Below are 15,339 nucleotides of genomic sequence, written 5' to 3' on the forward strand. Positions count from 1 at the left end.
TTTATGTCCCTGGAGCATGTGTTCATCATGGCGTTTTGGAGATGCTGCATCCCCTCGCTGCAAGAGGCTGTAACAGCAGAAGGGCTTGCAGTTGCCAGGAGCACGTATACAGTGGCATTTTGCTACTGGCTGATGTTATTCAGAGAGGAGATCTCACTTTGGCAGGAGAGGACTCATTTTGTTGGCTTGTATCAACTTTTGATGTCTTGTATCAGCAAGAGATACAAACTTGAGGCAACTAATTCTGACTTCTGACAGCAAACCTGCATTGCACTGGCCAGGCTGCAGCTAAGATACTTCCCAAGCAAGTATACCCTACCAACCCACTGCTGGCAGATGTTCTGTTCTCACCTGATGATCTGATCTTGATACCTGAAATAAACAAGTCTCTGACACAACAGCAGCAAAACAAATAGACCTGTATAGAAAAATATGTGTTTTGAGGTGCTTGCTGTTTTTCTTTCACGATGTCCCTATTTTTTTCCCCGTTCTATGCATTACTAGGATATATTAATTTGCTGCTAGGCTACATAAATGGAGACGTATAAGTCAGGATCAAGCTTAAACACTTCTTTCTCCAAAGAACTGAAGAATAATTATTCTTTGAAACTTACGAGTAATTCTTTTCAGCTCCTTTAGCTGAAAAAAAAAAAAAAGGAAATAAAAGCTGAAGTTTGCATTAATTAGCAGTCGATTTTTACCTGCCTACAGTGCAAAGCAACAGAGAAAAACTTTAAATGAAGAAAACATCTTGTAGTAGTACTAAAATCCAATGCAGACCTAAAGGAGACTGTTGGGAGACTGAGTCAAAAAACAAAAAATGCTACGCTAAAGCAAAGAAATGAAAATTGACAGCATACTCCTAAATAAGGGTAACTGGTATATTGGTAATTCCTTCAGTCTGGTACAGTGTGCTCCCACTTCAAACACCTTTTGTATTTGGACCTGTGCTGGCAGCTTTTCAAAGGAATCTCATACTTTCTTCCCTCCCCCTCCCTACTTTGCATAATAATTAGTATGTGAATATGCTTGTGATTTCTTATTAATACAGTCACATTTTAGAGACTTCATAAATTTTGGAGGACAACCAAAGCAGTTCTTGCTCCAAAAGCCGTGCAGTCTAAATGGAGTGGAAAACCAAAGCACAGCAAAGTAGCATCATGTCACCCCCCTTTCTGTGCAGGGAGAAACATTGTACCAAGCAACTGCCGGTCAGGAGAGATTCAGGAGTTGCTCAGGCAATGTCCTGTGCCTAGCAGCACACTCCACCTGTTGCTTCATATGCTGTATAATAGGTGAAAAAATCCAGCAGTAAGAAGTGTCATATGTCCTCATTTTAGGTTGAATTCCCCTTTCCCGGAGTTAGATACCAGCTCATTCCTTGAAGCACCAAGTTACAATCAGATAATTCTGATTATTTTTGACATTCATATATATCCAATCCCTTTCTTTAATAGTAACTTCTTGACTCTGACACTGTTTCAAGCAGTATAATCACAGCAATCTTGTAAAGATGCATCCGTTCAGGGACCTTCAAGCACCTGATAGTCTTCATGAGTTCAAGAGTATGGAAGATGGATGACAAAGATGATTTCTGCATGGTGGGACCAGGATTTTGCCCAGCATAGTAGCCTATAAAGTTTGCAAAACTGATCACAAGACTCCTCAGCTCCAGCCTCTCCCTGATTTACAATTACAATCCCGAGTAGGGAAAACAGAGCAATCCGCAAGTCCTGAGGTTGCAAACAAATCTATGTATTTAGTGAATAATGCAAAATAGAGAAAATAATGTAAGAGATGGGTGTAAGGGAAATACCTTTCCCGAGGCTAAGTGGGTATTGATGTGTTTCAAACCTGTAAACAGATTTGTGCATGTTGCTGGCTGAAGAGGGGTGGAGCTCTAGGTTTTGTTGTTATGTCTCTTTACTTGCTTTTGTCAGTTCTCTGGCAAGTTCTCTACCCTCTGACCTAGGATTTATGACAGCCACACCAAGATATCTCCATCCTTCTGACTATCTGATGAAGGAGAAAAAAAGGCGGCCTATTATCACGCTCCTTTTGACTTCTTGGTATAGAAGGATTAACAAAGTAAGCTAATTAAGGAAAAAATAATGGGAAACCAGTTGGGTGAAGTGATTTAATTGTAAAGGGAGCAAATGAAATCACTCTCATGAATCAACCAAAATCCTAAATTTATATACCACAAGTACAGTTTTACACGAGCTTTTTCATGAAGACATGTCCTGTGTTCTATCTTGCTGAAAGTGAAAAGGAAGGCTGTACATTGGTAGTTAAGTTCAAGGTGTTGTGAGTGTAACAGCCAAACTTTGAGGATGTCATATTTTCTTTCATGACTTTCAGTGACATATTTATCACAGTAATCACTGTATAATCTCTTTCCAGAGATACAGTACTAGATGGACGCTTATAGGGCACTATTTGTAAAGAATATACAGAATGGGCAGGAAAGAAGGGGCCAGACACGCAAATCTCTGACAGACTTTTCCTTGTGTAACATTTTTGTTGAAACAGTTGTTTTGCTACCCTCAGTGGAACAGGACTCTTAAGGACTGTGGCAGTTTGAGAAACATATTGTTTCATCCCACCAGCATGCTCCCTGATCTGTATTGCAGAGGACACAGTCCCAGCTGCAAAAAACTTGCTGTTCAGATGCTGTACTGAAAAATACAAATGAGTCACCTCAAATAAAGAGGTGGAGGAGTCAGGTTGGCAGGAACAACCATTATCTTACAATAATGTGTTTCAAACCCCTCCTCAAGGTACACACCCATGAAGCTCATTAGTGTAACAGTCATTTCACTGAGGCAGAAAGTTCATGAATATTGGAATACAGTGTTGAATATTAGAGGGAAATTCTTCAATGTCTTCCTGCTACAGCAGCTTTTTGGAAATGCGCCAAGGGCTTTGATCCTAAAAACCCTTGCCTCTAAGCACCTGGGTAGTCCCATTGACTTAAACAGAATAAAATGAGAGCTTTAATTCAAGTGTTTGCAGATTAAGACCCATGTTTGTATTTTAAGATCTTATCTGCAGAAGAAATTGCACTCATTTACCTAAGTATTTTTATAAACACACTTTTATTTAAATGAATGTAATGTTACTTCTGCAGGCGGCCACCATGTGAGGAGCAGTGGCCCTGCCTCAGTTCCCAGGAGCATGAAGGCAGGAAAGCCTCTTAGACAGCTGGAAAACATCAATGAACTACACAAGCAAGAATAGCCATGCTCTGAAATACTCAGAAGGATGCTGCCACAGTGCAGCCAGCAGGAAAGGTTCCTCATGCTTCGTCCATTTTCCATGTACCCTTGCACAACTATCACACGTTCCCTATAAAAGTGCAATCTTAGAATCATCACAGCATCATAGAGTGGTTGGGGTTAGAAGAGAAATTAAAAACTATCTCGTTCCAACCCCCTGCCACGGGCAAGGACACCTTCCACTAGATCACGTTGCTCAGAGCCCCATCCAACCCGGCGTTGAATATTTCCAGGGACGGGGCACCCACAACTTCTTCGGGCGGCAGCTTCGTCCAGTGCCTCAGCACCCTCACAGCCGCTCCCACGGAAGGTGTCACCCCCCTGGAAAACCCGGTGGTGGCGGGTGATGTTTTTCAGGCCCCCGGGGCTGGGCGGCAGCGGCCGGGCCGGGCCCGCCTCGCCTCGGGTCGGGCTGCGAGGCGCCACGGCCGGGGGCACCGGCGGGTCCCGGGCGGCGGCCCGGCCCCTCCCATGCCCGTGGCGGCTCCTCCTTCCCCCGTCCGCCGCCGGCTGGGGGTCAGGGCTGCGCCGGCGCCGTCGCCCGATCTGCACGGCGAAGGTGCGTGTTTGCTCCGCTCTGCCCACCGCCTCATCCTCCTCCTTTCCCTCCTTCTCCTCCTCCGCACAGGGAGTCCCTCCGGGCTGCCGGCGCCCCTCCGCCGGGCCGTAGCGCTTTTTCGGGAAGCTCCGGCTCCGGAGGAGGGGCACCTGGCCGCCATTCCCGGCACCCCGGCTCCTTTTCTGGCTTTAGAGCTGTGCAACGTGTGCTGCCTGTCCCCACACTTCACCCCTCCCGAAATGGGGCCTTCGCCCGCTGGGCCGCAGCCCCGGTGCTGCCGGCCCTGCCCCGTGTCGGTGGGCTGGAGCCCCCAGCCTGGCAGCGGGGGTCGGGACCACCTCGCTGTATCCACTGTTCGCCCTTTGCTGGAGGAGTGACTGACACCAGCATGGTCGTACTTCAGGAGCATGGACATTCCATCGCGTGACACAGCGGAAAAGGATCTGGGGGATGCTTGTCGACAGCTGGCTGACCATGAACTAGCAGTGAGCCCAGGTGGCCAAGAAGGCCAATGGCATCCTGCCCTGTGTCAGAAACAATGTGGCCAGCAGGCAGTGATTGTCCCGCTGGACTCGGCACTGGTCAGGGTACACATCGAGTACTGCATCCAGTTCTGGGCCCCTCAGTACAGGAAAGACATTGAGGTGCTGGAGCGAGTCCAGAGGAGGGCAGTGGAGCTGATGAAGGGTCTGCAGCACAAGTCCTGTGAGGAGCTGCTGAGGGACCTGGGGTTGTTTTACCTGGCGAAAAGGAGGCTAATGGGGACCTTATCACTCTCTACAACTACGTGAAAGGAGATTGTAGCCAAGTGGGGATTGGTCTCTTTTCCCAGGTAACAAGTGACCTGAGGACAAGTGAACATAGTCTAAAATGTGTCAGGGAGTTTGGAGGAATTTCACAGTAAAACTAATTAAACATTGGAATGGACTGCCCAGGGAAGTGGTGGAGTCACCGTCCCTGGAGGTGTTTAAGGGAAGACTGGACATGGCACTTTGTGCCAGGGTCTAGTTGATGTGGTGGTGTTCTGCCAGGTACTGGATTCAAAGATCTCAGAGGTGTTTTCCAACCTAATTGATTTTGTGATTCTGTGACATGAAATCCTTGCTTACCCTCTTGTTCCTCTTAATTTAAAAACAAATATGGACTCAAAGTTGGTGGTCACACAGTGCTTGGGGGATGGTCAGTGTTAGACTAGATATGATGCTCTGCCATGATCCTGAAATGAGCAAAGTTGACAGCAGTCACTGACTGAAAGCTGTGTCACTGCAAACAGATAAACCCCATAAATACCAGACTGGGTGCATTAGATATTTAATTATGTTTTACAGCACGTGTCATAGTGAAGAGGTCCCAGCATGTAAAGTGGTGTAGTGCTTGAGAGTAAGAAGTTCTGGTAACTAGTACCCATTAGGTTTGTCTTGATGTCTTCATTCTTCATAGACTACCTTTTCCAGTTTGATGCAAAAGGGAAAAGTACATAACAGAGTCATTATTAAAAATGTATTTGCAATTTTTATATATGTGAATATGCATATACATATTTTATGAAAGTATTAAAATACATAAAAGATATAAGTATTATAAAAATAGTATATAAAATATAAAAAAAAACATTTAAAAAATGAAAAAAATATAAGTTCAGTGGGCCGAATCAGATTTGACTAAGGAAGCATTAAATGTGAAGGAACCTTTTGAACATAGTGGTTATGTCTGCCAAGTTGTAAGTGTGCTCAGAACTACAAGAGAACAAATTCAAGATACAAGCATAAGAAGTCTGATTGTGTATTAATTACTTATTTCTTCCTTCAAACTGTGGTATTTTGAGGACCTGACTTTCCCAGGTGCTGCCTGAGCACCAAAAGTGCCTGCTCAGACAGTGCCATACACAAAGGCACCTAAAATCCTAATCTCTTGTTAATTTTTGAGATTTTGCCTGTCTGTTGTTTTCACTCTCTTCGAAATTAGATTAGTTTTTACTCTTTCTGGAGATAGTTCTCTAGAACTGTTGTAGCACTGTTGTAATCTATTGATTAAAGGGGAGTATGTGAGCGTTTCTTCTTGCAAAGCAATACTTGGGATGGCTGTAGAACAGACTCCCTGTGTGGCAATGGAATAACTGCTTATATCTTCATCTGTCTCTAATGTATTTCTCTATTTTAGCTTGTGAAAATTCCCAAGATTTAAGTTAGGGTGACAAAAGCTGGCCTGGATTCTGTTCTGGTTAATTTTCTGCAAGGATGAAAGCTTTTATTGGAAGTCTTTCTCATGCTTACCTGTCAGTTCTTAAAATCACCTTCCAGTCTTGTCTGCTGCTCCCTCTGTTGGATTATTATTTTTAATAAAATCTCAAACCCTTATTTCCACAAAGAAGCCCCACAAAGCCTGTCATGTGTATGAGAGTTCTTACATCCCTTGTTTCCTTGTAAATTTTGTCTAATTCCCATAGACATGTCCACCCTGTCTTGGATGGCATCTGTCTGTTGTCCCTTGCAATCACTTTTACTTTACCCAAACTTCTGTCTTTCAGATGAAGTCTGTGCAGATAAACGTGGATCAAAGCCACCACAGCTTTAAAGATTCATACAAAGCCTTAGTCTTACCCGATCTTGTTTCTTGGTGTTTAAAATACACATCACTCTTTTGAACAGCAAAACAATAAGATACTGAATCAGATAAGAACAGATTGCAAATCTGGGCTGGGGAAGAACAACCTGGCATTGACCCCTGTTGGGAGGCATCTGTTAGCAAAAGCTCATGTAAATTCCTATTTGTTTTATACCACGGTTTTGCAAATGCCTGTGTGTCTTTAATGCCAATTTGCTAAAGGAAACAACTTACAATATCTTATATAATATTGATATAATTGCACAAACTCATAATGCATATGGGATTCTTTTATATATTCCTGCTATACTGTATAAAACTTTCTTGTTTTAAGACTGAAAACTTTGCCTTGTCATTTCTTCCTTTCTTTCCAATTGTGGGAGGATGAAGATGAAGGATGGCAGTACATCTAAGAGGTAGCAGCTGCAGGGGTGAAATATTTTGCCTAAAGAAGTACTTTGTGGGTAGAAATGTACGAAACGATTACAATCTTGAAGCACTACAGTCCTTTCTGCTATGTCTCGACAGGAAATATTATCTGTCAAAAACTGTATTGCAGTAATCTTTCACTTTTTTGTTACCAAATGTCTGCAATAATCTCAAAGTAGTAAAATAAATGTAAGGTCTTTCTTCAGTTGACCCCAAGTCACTTACATTTTCACTGTGATGGCAGTAGTGAATTTCTAGCTTGGATTTGTAATCTCTTAAATGCCAATTACTTAATCAAGTCAGTATTTTTGACAGAATCTGTGAAGAATGCTTTGCTCTTTTTTTGTTTCAGTTTTACAGTACAAGAAACAATTGTATGTGAGCTTGAGAAAAATGTTAGCCTTGTTATCCTGTAGTTTTAAAAAATGATAATTTGGGTACCTTGATCTTACAAGAGACTTGATTTCTGATTTTGAGATAGAGAGAGTGGACCAATGGTGGGAGGTTTGCTTTTAATTTATTTATTTATCTATCTACCTATTTTTTTATTTAATGGAGAATATTCAGACACATGGCTCACTTGGATTATTTTTTTCTGTACTGGTATAAATAATATTAATATTTTCTCAGACTCTTTGAGTCTAATTAACTTAGGTCTCTTCTATGAATTTTCTCCACAGTGGGTGAGAGAAAAATGTTGAAATCCCTTGGGTGCTGTTGCTGCCAAGAGAGACTTGATAGAAGTATATAGATAGAAGTATATAGACATATAGATTAAAATACATCTCTAAGAATTTATGTATTTTGGCAAAATGTTTTGCTGTACTACACACTGCAATCAGAGGTATGGCAAAAGACCTGTGATCTTACAACCTGACTTTAAAAGAATACTAATGCCATTTTTAAAAAAGGAAATATATCAGTCAAATTTATCTCAATTCGGTAAGATAAATTTTAAATCACTGATCATTATGTTGTAGTAAAAGGAGGTTAATGTCAGGTCACCTATCATAGACATTTCTTACATCTTAGGAGTTATAAACAACTAAGATTATTTTAAACTTGCCTGAGTGACCATCTTGCATTCAGTACCATGTAAGTACAAGTAAGAGTTTCTACAAACTCGGGATTTGCCCAAACCAGATTTGTGACCCCACAGACACAGCATCTTGTCCAACTGAGAGTTGTTGTCACCTTTTTAAAGCCTATTTCAATACTGATATGAGAAAACAGTTCTAGGTTTAAGTCTGTTGTTTTCTATGTGTTTGGGCTTTTTTCTTTCTTTTTCTCAAGTTGCTGGTTAAGGTGACTGATCTTTTACTTAAATGTAGTGATAGTACATTTCTTGACTGAGCACTCTGTATGAAAGGGAATGAGACCACTCTTCTGTCCTCTCCCAATATTTCTAGCTTTCATCTGCTACATGTTCACTGATCTACTGTGCCTTTAATTTTTTGTCAGGTTTTTTTTTTCAGAGGAGGCACTTGACTGTGAGTTTACCTAAGGCAAGTGAGTCCAAAGTAATTTTGTGTTTTAAGTAGCTTAGTAGTAGTTTCAAAAGGGGCTTATATAATATTATGCATGTGCCAATAGTAATTTGAGAAAGAAATGTTCTTTTTTGAGGTCTTAAAATACGATCTGAGCCAATGGGCTCCATTGGGAAAGCATCCACTATTTTATCTGTAACATTTGCAGACCAGATAAATTTGATTTATCTTAAATGGTTTCCCCTTCTACTCTGCTCAGGTTTTGAGATTAGCATTTCTGATTCTGTTGATTTATACTATTCTGAATCACAGGGCTGATCCTCTAGTTCTCTCTCTGGTCATGTTCTCCGGTACAAAAAACAAGTTCTCTTTTGTGGCAGACTATGAAACACTTCTTGGGGTTTTAGTTTAATGAAAATCTTTATTGCTTTGGAACCAGAAAGAATTGTAAGTTACTAATTTCTTTGAGATTGATCATATGATCAGTCATTAAGATTGATTCTGTATACTGCAGTGGGCTATTAATATTTTCTCCTATGACAACTAGGTAAAGCAGACAAGTACATTACTAATCTCAGTAATCTGTTCAGTACTGCTGAAAATATGCAGAGCAGACATTTTCTGCCTCAGCAATGCATCATGAGATACCCAAGAAGGAAAACAAAGTCAGCTTGATTTTAATTACTTGTTCAGTTTGGTTGTCTTGAAATGGCTGTTGTGTTAGGAATTTCTAGAGGGTTTTCAGTTGAAAAAAAGTCTCAGGAATAAGCTTAGAAAATTCTATGCAGGCTCTGAGTTACTGCCCTTGTCCATTTTACCTGCAGCTGCTGCAGTTTTCCACCCCAGCCACCCTAGTGGCCCTTGGTCAACAATTCTCACCCGGGTGGCACTAGTGGTGGAAAGAGCAGAGCTGTCCCTCACAGTGCAGGGACTTCTGCAGTCCAATCTTCCTTTGAGTAGTACATCTTTATTTTCTCTTTGGCAGTAGCCGCCCAGTACTAATGCTTATTATTAATTTCTACAAACAAAGCAAAATTGCTTTTCATTGATTGGTTCTCAGCTGCTGATCGTATGGACAAGGTTCTGGGGCAAGTGAATGTCAATTTAAAGGGCAGAATGACCATATCTGGGATCTAGGTGTACTTAAACCACAACTGATCCAAATCTGTGTCCCACTCAGTCCAGGCTGGTAAAATACACATACACTGATTTTAATATACATTACTCCAGCAGCTAGGGTTTGTGATTCATGCTTCATCTTGGACTTAGGATTTACAGCTGAAGAGAAACCTGGCAGAAAGAGTGGTAGTGAGCAGGAATGTCTCTGTGGCTGCCCTTCGGAGAGTAACTGAATGAGGGCAGATGTGTTTGTTTCCAGAAACTGATGCCACCCAAGTCAGTAGATATATTTTGCTTTGCAGTGCTCTCTGGTGTACACTACAGCTGTTAAAAGGCCTGGCATAGCCAAATGCAATGTATCCAACACAGATGCATTGTACCGGGCTCTTTGGTAGTTGTACAGTTTTCGACTGTTCAGGCAAATCTGGCAATGGAAGAGTCTTACAAGAAATATGGAGAGACTTTTTACAGGGCATCTTGTGATTGGACAAGGTATAATGGTTTTAAACTAAAAGAGAGTAGAGTTTGACTAGAAGTAAAGGAGAATTTTTTTATACTGAGGGTGATGAAACAGTAGAACAGCTTGTCCAAAGAGGTGGTAGATGCCCTATGCCTGGAGACAGTCAAGGTCAAGTTGGGTTGGGCTCTGAGCAACCTGATCTAGTTGAAGCTGACCATGGTTGTTGCAGGGGGGGTTTGGACTGAGTGACCTTGAACATGTCTTCCAAGCCAAACCATTCTATGATGCTGTAGTGGCTTTCCTGAAAATCCACAATATGCAGGCCAGTTGAGCAGCTGAAGACAGGAATGGGAGCATAGGGAAGTTCCTTTGAAGAATCTTATATAAAAATAACTATTGGGAGCTTATCAGTATGTGAACTCTAAATTAGAAAAACAAGTGCATACTGGATAAATAAAAATTAGAGTAGGCACCTGTCTATTGCTACCTCCCAAAATTATCAAATTGAAACATGCTGTCTTACATCTCCTGTCCCTACAGACAAGTGGCATAGGAAGGATGAGTCAGCTATTTTCCCTACAAAACATTTTCAGCTGTGGTGTGATAACACCTGAGCTGTTTGCTGCAAGCATCACTGCAAATGTGGGTAACTGTGTAAACTCAGCTGCTCTTCTGAAAGCTAAAGGTAACTGCTGTAAAAAAACCCCTTAATCCAGGAATTAAATAGGATAGTAAACTTGAGAAATGTAGGCTGCTTGCTGACCTTGCCTTCCCTCCAGGTGTTTATATCTAAGTACTTTGTACTCAACAAGTAGGACTTGTTGATAAACATGGATTAAAGGGTGTGGGGTTATTGTTGCCGTCAGATCTGTTTCAGGGCATAACTGGGAAGTTGTCATAGGGGAGCAGGACCAAAACATAAGTTTAGTCACGTGTGGTGAAATCATCATCCTGAAAGGATCAGCACTTCATTTAGAAGTCAAAGATGCTTTTGAATGAAGGAGCATCAGTAACCTCATGTGAACTCTGGTTTCATCAGTTGCCTGTGCTTGCAAGCTGATGTATGTGATAAAATCAAAACCAAGTGTAAGAGATCCTCCAATACCAGTTCCATTTTAACTTGGAATTATTTTTAATTAATCAAGAGACTGACATTTTCAACATCTGGATTTACTGAAGGATGCAGAGGCTCCATTTTTAACTCACAGTAGTAACACCAGAGTCCCAAATATTTGATAGTTGCTTTATTCATGCTGTAGATAACGCCCTCTGAATTTTATGCAGTTATGACTGGGCAAATGTGTGGGCTTGAAAATCAACATTTATAGCTAAATCAAAGTAGAGTGCTCCAAGTACTTTGTTTCTTCAAGCTTTTGTCTTCTCAGTGGTTGGTCTTGTGACTAGAAACAGTTTAAGGCCATGTTCCCAAAGCTGTGGAGGAGTTTGTGGCTGTCGCCTGCAATAGCAGAAGGGTTGGAGGAGCAATGGGGGTATGGAAGTGAAGCTGTGGGCTCTCTGGGCTCTGTTTGGCTGAAGTCTCTGTGTGTTTCCTGAGCTCAGGTGCAGTCATTTACCTGACCCGGTGTGTTCTTAGGAGTGCCAATGAGTTGGTTTTCTCAAAGGTAGGTAAAAACTTCTTTGGAGTTTGGGAGCTGGCACCTGTGTGTTCTCTTTACCTTATGAAATCTGAACTGTGCAGAAGTATTTAATATCTAGGAGGAAACTCCTGTCTGTTTTGTTTCCTCCCATACTTTCTTGGCATAATCTAATCTCTGAGTATTATTGTTCAGGTGCAGTATCAGAATTGTGTCAGTGCAAAATCAGGGAGATGCCTTAACGTTTGCAGAGAGAGGGTTGATCACATTCTGTCACTGTCCTCTCTATATAATTAGTGTGTTTATGGTATATTTTGGGGGAGGGGGTTATTTGTGATTTTTATTGGGTTTTGGTTTGGGTTTGTTTGTTTGTTTTTTCTTTTTTCACTTTGATTGCCAGCTGGTGTTTTGTGACATGACCATTTGCTTCACTGCAGCAAACTTTTGATCATCTACTCTTGGTAGTGTCAGAAGAAAGGGGCTGAGTGGTTATGCTGATGTCTTTGGTGGGGCAACTGAAGCACTTGGAGATGTCCCTTCTGGGTCCCTCCTCTTCCAATTGTTTGTTCATTTTGTCTGTAGTTGTAAGGCCTGTTTCTCTCAGCGTGTCTATGCAGTGGGTAGCCCTGGAGACCCTCATGATAACAGGGACGTGTTGAACACTGGTCAAAATAAAAAGAGAAAATTAAAAATTAATACTGATATATGTCTGTTGTCACAGCTGACTTTTTTATCCTGCAATAGCAAAATGGTTTGATAATTTTTGTCTTTTAAATAGCAATAAAAAGTAATCAGAAGTTAAATACAGAATCAGAACTGCCTTATGCATGGTGAGTGTAGTGCTCCATGATCCAATGTGTGATGCGCTGGGGAGTAGCTTTGATGAAAAAGTGATGTTGGAGCTTTCTTCCACATCAGGAAGAGGTCTGGTTTTGCTAATTTATTTCTCAAAATTGGCCAAAACCCAGATTTCTCTCAAGCTCTTTAAGTAAAGTGTATTTGTCTTACTAGCAGTCTGTTACATTTAAGCTTTTTAATTTTTTTTTTCCACATTTCAGTGCATTCAGTTGGATGGTGGCCTCAGTTGTACATTGCCACTGAGCTGTAGCAACTTGTTTCTGATGTTGATGTGTTGGAATACAGTGTGATATTTGAGTACCACTATTATACTTCAGTGAACATGATGAAATCATAAATGACATACTTCATAATATATCTCATTGAAAGGAATATCCTTTCCCACACTTAATATAAGTAAAGAAATGTGTGCATCATAAAGATAGCTTTTCTGTCAATTGTAATGAGAAATTCTTGATCCTGCTCTTTTTCATGTAGTTGTATTTACAAATTCATCCTTTGTTGCTCTGGAAAGGGAAGATTCAGTGGGTATATCCTACAATAAGGAGGGGAAAGACTAAAATACAAGTTCTTAACAAGTCTTGCAATATGTTGACCAGATTTCTCAGCTTCGCAAAACCACTTAATTATGTACTGTAGCAGTATGAGGAACTTACATTTTCTTGTGACTGTAGAGAAAGACTGTATGAAAAAACCTGATAAATGAAAAAGATATTTTTAAAAGTTACAGTTATTTTAATCTGGAAATTTTTTTTATTAATATTCTTAAATATCTTATATTCAGCAATAATCAATGTTTATTGACTTAATTTGGAATTATGGTGCTACTTATAGTCTGTACACTGGGTTTGTAGATGTATGGAGTAAAATAGCTAAAATCGTTGAATACTTTTGAAAATGTTGGTATTGCCCTTTTTTAGTCTTTTTCTTTGAAGTGTTTAATGTGCATAACTTTTCTCTGAATTTGTTGACTTAAAATGAAAGATTTTTATTCCATATACAAAGCAAAAAGTGCTTTTTAGATGTGTGGTCGTAGAGGCATATTATTCTTGTCATATATGAAAATGCTAAGAATTTAACTTATAAATTTCTAATTCTGGAGTGATATATGTGTAGCTGCAAATATGTGGTGTAATTTTTGTTAAAATTCATTAGAAAAGTTGGTCTGTTGCACTCCTGTTATGCATTACATAATTAGTAACTAAGGTTGCTTGGTTTGGTGGTTCGTTTTGGCAAATATTGTGACCCTTATCAGTGTAACATGTAGTTGCCTTTAAAACTGAGATTTAATTGTTGGGAAGAGCAGCTCAAAGTATTTGTATTTTCTGGCCAAAATCTAGAGCATACACGTGTTCTGGAGGACTGAACAGCCTTCTGCTGGAACGCTGCTTGGAGGCGCACCAAGAAGTGCCTGCGAGTGCCTGATGCATGGCAGTGAGATTCCTTTAGGCTTTCACAGGAGTGGCAGACCAACTTTTGACAGTAACAGCCCTGTACTGACTGTTGCTAACAAAACTTGGTTTGCTCCTGTTACAAGGTCTGTCCGTGAATTTTAGCAGCTTTTGCTATCCAGAGGTGTGGATTGATCATTTGCTCATGGCTCATACCTTCTGTCATAGGCTTCCTCCTGGTAGGAAGATAGGTTTCATCATTTGGCTGGGTGCAGTCTTGCTAGTCTTTCAATAAAAACTCAGAAAGAAAATATTTGACATCAAATTTGTGGAATGATTTAACTTAATACAGGATATAAGATGTCTTGTTAAACATGTTTACAAAAAGAAACTCAGTTTAGAATTTTGGGTGAAAGAAGTTTAAGTGTTGTTTAAGCATAAGTACAGAAGAGGTTGTAAGAGAAGATTTCAGTGGTTATGTTGCTTCATTAAAAAGGGAGCGCTTTTCACCTGTAGGAAGGGCTGAAAAAAATATGCAATTCTGAAGAGTTTGTCTCAGTAATTTATGAATTTTGAGTAAAGATACAAGATAGCTGTCTTGCTTTTTACACTAGGGGAATAGTTGTGGATTTGAGCGAAGCTGAGCGTAAGAATACCAGGTAGTATAATTGTAGCCCTATTCTTGTATGTGTTGATTTAATTGTCCAAAATAATTCCCCCCCTCCCTCCCCTCAGCTGTCTTTCAACACCATCAGCTGGCTTTAGCTATGTATTTTGGCGTTTAATGTAATGTGAACAATACTGCATTTTGGTATCGTTTCCTAACTGCCTTCCATTCATTAAGTATTTCTGTTGAGCTCTCATCTAAAAATCCCACTGAATTCCTTTCTTTTGCCTCTGAAAAGATAATGTACTCCCTTTTGAGAACTGTCTTTTCCATGCTTATTAAGAAGAATAATATCAGCTGCTATGTGGCTGAGGCATTGTTCAGTGACTATGGGGGTTTTTTTGTTATTCTTAACTTAATTTTTGTCTGGGCCACACTGCTTCTTAGAGAAGTAGCTGACTGATCATTTTTGTAGCTTTGCTGATACAGTACTCTGCACATGGATTATGGTGTGATTGTTCAGAATTTTTGCCATCCATTTTAGCAGCAGCTACTGAATAAGAATATATCAAGGTAGCCTGTGACTTTTCTGAGGCTTGGAGGTGAAGAAAGACGGAAGAGTGGCTCCTTTTGCTGCTTCCTTTCTATGTTAAGCTGTAGTACTTCCCCCATACTGACTATAAATAAGGAATGAACTTCTGCCAAATGAGGAGCTATGACTGCAATGTGTCTTGGAATGTTTGGACTTTCTCAATCTTAATCTTTAGAGTTCTTAAAACTTTTCACTTCCTGTTCTGTCTGCATAAGTCAATACCACTACTAAAGCCTGTATGGTCATAGATCACACTTACCTTTTCAAGGATTTCAGTATGTGTCTTCAGTTGTAGAAAATAAAAATAGTTGTTCTGAAGCTGGTAAAAATAAAACAGCTCAGGTGTTTCCTTTGGTATTT

The 15,339-nt window shown here is 40.4% G+C and overlaps 1 protein-coding gene across 1 annotated transcript in view; it reads left to right on the forward strand.

The window, feature by feature from the left end:
* Positions 1 to 3,742: 3,742 nt before the first annotated feature.
* The window catches only part of CPQ (carboxypeptidase Q), a 150,234-nt gene continuing 138,637 nt past the window's right edge, over positions 3,743 to 15,339 (forward strand). Inside the window, exon 1 of the mRNA XM_048286987.1 lies at positions 3,743 to 3,837. The gene's annotated coding sequence lies outside the window, so the exon portion shown is untranslated. The remainder of the gene's footprint in view (positions 3,838 to 15,339) is intronic.

The sequence above is a fragment of the Corvus hawaiiensis genome, chromosome 26 (genome assembly GCF_020740725.1).
Source record: "Corvus hawaiiensis isolate bCorHaw1 chromosome 26, bCorHaw1.pri.cur, whole genome shotgun sequence".
NCBI lineage: Eukaryota > Metazoa > Chordata > Aves > Passeriformes > Corvidae > Corvus > Corvus hawaiiensis.